Source organism: Triticum dicoccoides, chromosome 5B (assembly GCF_002162155.2).
Source record: "Triticum dicoccoides isolate Atlit2015 ecotype Zavitan chromosome 5B, WEW_v2.0, whole genome shotgun sequence".
NCBI lineage: Eukaryota > Viridiplantae > Streptophyta > Magnoliopsida > Poales > Poaceae > Triticum > Triticum dicoccoides.
The window spans coordinates 541,117,536-541,123,437 of NC_041389.1; the positions used below are offsets into that span (position 1 = coordinate 541,117,536).

Below are 5,902 nucleotides of genomic sequence, written 5' to 3' on the forward strand. Positions count from 1 at the left end.
TTGTAAACAACATAGTGTCTTACTTGACCTACACATCTGGCCAGAACAATAATCCTAAATCACAACAAATTCCACAAATGCATCACATCAGGCTCGTAGCAAGCAGCAAAAGCATGGACTTAGAATGACTAACAATGTTAAAATCAAATGCAAATCTCCTTGTTATGATCTTCTCCATGCACCGGTGCCAAGCGTCTCAACGGCATAACCAGAGTCACCCCAAAGACTTGTACATCTACTATATCTGACCAACTCAAGATCCGCTCCACCCGCTCTCCGGGTGGCGGCTCCGCCTGAGGAGAGGGAAGAACGAGACTATTCTCAAGGGAGGGTATCGAGACAATTCTCAAGAGAGGGAGAAGAGAGAGGTGACATAGGAAATGAAACCCTTTCTTATCCGTTTTGTGAGATCATCGGCAGTCGCTTGCTCCAAGCCTACATCCTCTGTCAGCATAATCTACAAGACTAGAGGAAAACAAGGAAATGACCACCAACAACCGATCATGGATGGGCAAATGCCTTGAAACAACAACCATCAGGTGCAAAACATCGTTTGATAAAGATATATAACTCCAATCGTCTTAGTCGGATTTCACATCCTCCTCCTCCTCGTCTTCCTCACATGCCAAGTTTGGATACTGCGCCCTCAGGTTCGACCATTCTTGCCTGATCCAAGCTCGGTGTTGGAACACCTTGTTGACATACTCCTCGGAGATCTCGAAGTGGCCCGTCTCAGCACCTCCTTCCTGATCCTGGCCTGGAACTGCTTGAATCTGTCTGCTTTGGCCTTATGGCTCAGGATCACATCGATGTCCTCCTACGACATAAACATCTTCTCGAAGAACAATAGAATCACACATTGACTCTTCGACATAAATCACACATTGACTCTTCGGCATGAATCACACACTGACTCAGCTCACTATGGTAGGCGGGCTTATTATTCCTATGCACTCGAAGAACAATAGAAAATGAAGGGTGACCAAGCCGGCTATGCCATCGCATGGATGACAATTTTTCAGCACCAAACACTTGCTTACTTGATGTCATCGTATGCAGGATCAGGGGTTAAAGACCTCCTTCACATATGCCTTGGTATATTACTCTGCTCGTGTGACCAGATCCTTGATCAAAATGAATGCGAGCCAAAATTCTATATAGGCATGATTGCCAATGGTAAGTCGATGAAAGGATAGAAGATTTTTGGAGACTCTAGGAGCATGCAAGATTTTTCTAAGACAAATTTTATGTGGTAGGGTTTTAATGACTGAATGGCCAGCACATGCATTTCTCATCCCAGTACCACCGGCAATGTGCACTTGTTCCTGTCCACGATACTTGTCGTGGTATGTCAGCATGTCCGGCTCGCTGGTGATGTGACGATGGCTCCACTAGTTTATGATATTGCGGTCGCACAGACATGTCCAGAAACCCTAACCTCGCAATACCGAGAAGATGCCAGGAATTTACACCGGGGCTACATCGAATTCGTCCTGCAGTACGAACTCTATGAGAATCGGATCCTGAAAACTAGCTCGAAGATGAAATACCATGCATGTGCCTACAAAACTCGAAACTAAACTACTAGCCATAGACGAGATGAAGCGGTTGTAGACACCTGTCATATGAACGAGAAGGCAGAAGCCTGAGAGAGGACACGCTCGCCCCCGCGTCGCTCCACCTGGGGCGACACGGGCGGCAAACCCTAGCCGCCGTCGGCGGTTTCCCCACCACGGCCTCTCCCCCTCGTCGCCACCAGAGGGGTCGCCGGTGCACCGCGCGGCTGCCAAGGATGGTGGCGGCGAGGATCTGGTAGCCTCGCTCTCCCTCGAGGTGCCCTGCATCCATGGCGGCGGCCATGGCTGGTGGGCCGGTGCCTGCCTCAGCGGGCGGTGTCCGGCGGTGCTGGCCGTCCTCCTTGGCCGCGGGGGCAGCGAGGGGGCGGCAGGTGGTGGCGGTGGTGCGTTGCCCCTCGATGTCGGCCGTTTCCGATCTGTTGGCCTCTCCCCCGACATCAACGGCGCCCTCCTGCTAGATCTAGCCTATGGTGGTCTTCGGCTGCCGGTGTTGTTCGTGCTTGGAGGTTGGAGGTGGGGAGGGACACCGGAGAAATCCGAGGCCGGCTGGTCCGGCCACGACGGCGGCGATGTCCTTGGACGTCGTTCCCCTTCTTGTTGGCGTCGTCAAGGTTGTTCCTTTTCCCTCCTCTTCACCCTGCTCGTACCGGGTGAAAACCCAGATCCTTTCCGGATTGGGCGGCAGCGGCGCTACTGGCGTCGTCACCTTCTTGGGGGTGCCGTCTTTGGTGAGCTTGTGGTGGAGGTGCTGTTCTGGTTGTCTGGTGGTGGTTGGTGGTGTGGCCGGAGCTCGTCAGCCGTTGTCTCCGTGTGGCAGGGTTTCGCCTATTCGCTCCTTTGGTTGTTCCTGTTCATTTGTGGATGACGGGAGCTCGATGCTCATCTTTGCGGACTAGGTGCACCTCGGAGCTCCGGCGCGGCGTCCTCCATCCACTGCTGCCTGGCCTTCAGCCGCCGTGCCGTGCCATTACTTCTCCGCGTGTGCAGATTCCTCGACAGGGCAGAGCTTCTCTTTAATTTGCTTGACTTGGTATGGTGTTGGCACTCTGTTTTAGCTTCCGTGGGCAACGGCGCCGGTTCCCACCTTAGTTCTTGGGGGAGCGTCTCCATCTCTTGACGGATCGGCGCCCTTCGTGCCAGGGCGAGGGGGTGGTGCCCCCTTCGAAGATGGAGGAGGTTGGTACCGTGTCGGCCAGAACCCTTGGGGCAGACGAGAGTGCCTCTGCACCTATTAAGTTCTTCATGTCGACAAGGTCCTGCTGAAGCTTTTGTGTGGTGGTCTGCTCATGCTGGAGGGCTTCATCGTCTTCAAGCGGATTAGGGCCTTAGTTTTCATATCTTTGCTTGTTGTGCGTATGGAGCCTGTTAGTTTGTTGGTACAACACTTTGTATCTTTCGCTGTTCTTCTTTTTCTGTTCTCCTTGTAAGGTGTCGTTTGTAATCTCCTGGCCAGTTGATGGCTTTGTTAATTCAAAGTCGGTTAGGTTCGAGCCTTTCTTGGGCTCGGCCAAGCCTTTCCTCTAAAAAAAGCCATAGACGAGACAAGGAGATTATCCTCCTCGCTACCGGGCGGCGGATCTGCATGTAGAGGGGAGGTCAATCCATTAGCTCGCTCACAAAGTACAAAGGGCACAAATTTTTCATCCTAACCCCCCACATTCGCGGGAGGGGAGGGTAAGAAGAAAAAAGTTGGTTTGCATCAGCAATCGATTTTCATCGCAGTTGTGTATCGTCACTGACAGAAAAAATGACTTGCTACAATTAACTCTATAGAGGAATATGCTTATATATATTATAAATACAAGTGCAGGGTAGCCGTTGGCGACAAAATTCCTAATTCGAAGGCGTTCCAGAAATTGGGCGAGCGAGAAACCCTACGCCTCGTTCCCAAATCCCAATCCGGCGAGAACCATGGCCCCCAAGGCCCGGGGCCGCGGCGCGGAGGCGTGGGCGGCGCTGGAGGCCCGGATGGCTGCGGAGGCAGCGGCTCGCGGTCGAGGCCGCGGCGGGAGAGTTGCACGGGCTCCCCTCTCTGTTGAGATGGCGGCGGAAGCAGGCGGCGGCGCTGTTGTCGCCGTCGGGCACGGAGCGGGAGATGTGGGCCTACGGGTCGCAGGGCTTGGTGCGGGTGGCCTGGGACATGGCGCCGGCGGACTCCGAGCTAGAGGTGTGGGCGTGCAGGGAGTTCTTGGTGCGGGCGCTCTCAGTGCCGGTGAGGCGGTGGAAGCAGGCGGCGGCGGCCATGGAGCAGGTGCAGGGGCGGTAGGCCCAGGTGGCGCCGCTCTTGGCGGGGTTGGTCTTGCACGTGGTGGCGCTCCGTTGGTGGCGGAGGCGGCGGGAAATGGCGCTGGTCGCGGGGCAGGTGGCCTTGGCGGCGGAGGTGACGCGCCTAGAGCTGTCCGCCGTGACGACGCCGACAACCCTCTGCCGTACTGGCTCTTGGGAAATGATAACCACGGGGCCGACTCCAAGAAGCCTCCCCTGCTTCGTCCTATGGGGCTTTCCAAGATCAATCCCAAGGTATTGATCTTGCACCGCACGATGGGGATGTTTCTGTTTCATACCTTCCTTGTGTAATGATTGTGATGCTGATGCAGTGATTGTCCTATGCATTGCTGTGTGAAGGATGCAATGCATCTCAAATTCTCAATACGGGGAAGCTAATTTCCAGTTTGAATTGAATTGTGCACACCCTACACATAGATCGGTCTTTGATATATCAACAAATGATTGCTCTGTCTGTCTTTGAATTATACATTTATACTACGTACAGTAGTATGTTAACCTGCATATTATAAGATGGTCAATTGGTTATTGCTCCTGCTTTCGATTCTGTCCCATTTTCGTACAAATCAATGCCGGTAGGCCTACCGCTGTACATGGTGGCATTGCAATCTGTAGACATGCCCATGAAAAGAGTAGCCGTCAGGATCTGCTTCAGAAATAGGTCCAGTTTTTACAGTATGTTCCATCTCCAGATTGCGTTAGTAGTTGGTCTGTGTTTGACACAAGTTTGGTTTGACATGGTGCAAGGGCTGTGACTGAGAGACGAATGCATTGTCTTCTTCTTTATATGTGTATATATAGTGCATACCTATCTATATTGCCAACTGTAACTGAATGATCTATTTGGCGTGTGCATGCATAATTTTGACTACCTGAATGTTGCTTTGTCTTCTCTGAATGTTTATATCGGACTATTCTTTTATTTGGATTATATTTTATCCATAGTGCAAAGTGACATACTTTTTAACATGCTCATCGAATTGCTGGTTCAGGAGCTACATGTGTACAAGCTTACAGTTGAATATCGGACTGGTGATACAGAAACGGATCAAATGAATGAGAGACTGGTAGCACTGTACAATACCCTCGGAGACAAAAGAGTAGAACTATATGAGAAGGCTTCTGATGATACACCATCACGAAAAGACCATCTTGACTACAGAAAGGAGAAAGAACATCTGATGAGGATGATTGGGGATCTTCAAGAGGCCATCAAGGACTGCAACGCACAGCCGTACCCCTTCCCCAAAATATTTGCCACTGATCCTCCTATCTAGGTATTTCTGTTATTTTCTGGTATATTTCTTTTCTGAACATTTAGTCGCATCCAGAAAATCTGGTGAACTGGATATGTGTTGCATATTTTTGCATGACCGTTCTTGTTTGTGCCAGTTAGGCTTTTTTTTCATTTCTGTGCCAGCTAAACTAGAATATTCCAACACTTTGCAGCATAGTTTGCTGGTCATTGTTTGTCCGGATGTTTTTTCATTATCTTTTTGTGTCCACGTGTAGCTAAACACTTTGTCCCAAAGCTATACCATTTAGAAAAGAACTAGGCCAATTTCCATTTTATGTCAATATCCTATTTGCAATAACATGCTAAAAAGGCCCCACACACAAGGTAATCTCAGTTAAAATATAGGCACACCGCTGTATTACATTGTGTGAGATGTCATCCACATTGCTTCTGGACAAGCACTTAAGATCGATATGGAATAACATGACAACACTATGCTAATAGCAGATGTTCTCTTCCTTCTGAAATCTCTATGGTTAGACTGAGATTTGCTATAGTATATAATTTGAAATTTGGCAGACAGAAAAGTAGAAGAATAGTAACCAGCAGTACATTACTTCCACCATTTATTTATTCCAGCTAATTAAGATGCGAAACTTCATGCTGCATGCATGCCAAATAAAGAAAATGAAGTCTAAATGCTATAAGATGTTGTCCTTAACTCGCAGCAACAACCTGATAGTTGGACCCAGCTTTCATGCTAACCTGGAGAGAAGATGAAATTTTTGCATGTCTTTTGCTC

At 49.9% G+C, this 5,902-nt stretch overlaps 1 long non-coding RNA gene across 1 annotated transcript in view; it reads left to right on the plus strand.

Moving 5' to 3' along the window:
• Window positions 1-3,988: 3,988 nt before the first annotated feature.
• Window positions 3,989-5,902, plus strand: part of LOC119306310 — a 2,718-nt gene continuing 804 nt past the window's right edge. Inside the window, exons 1-2 of the long non-coding RNA XR_005148916.1 lie at window positions 3,989-4,097; window positions 4,856-5,140. This is a non-coding gene — a long non-coding RNA (uncharacterized LOC119306310). The remainder of the gene's footprint in view (window positions 4,098-4,855; window positions 5,141-5,902) is intronic.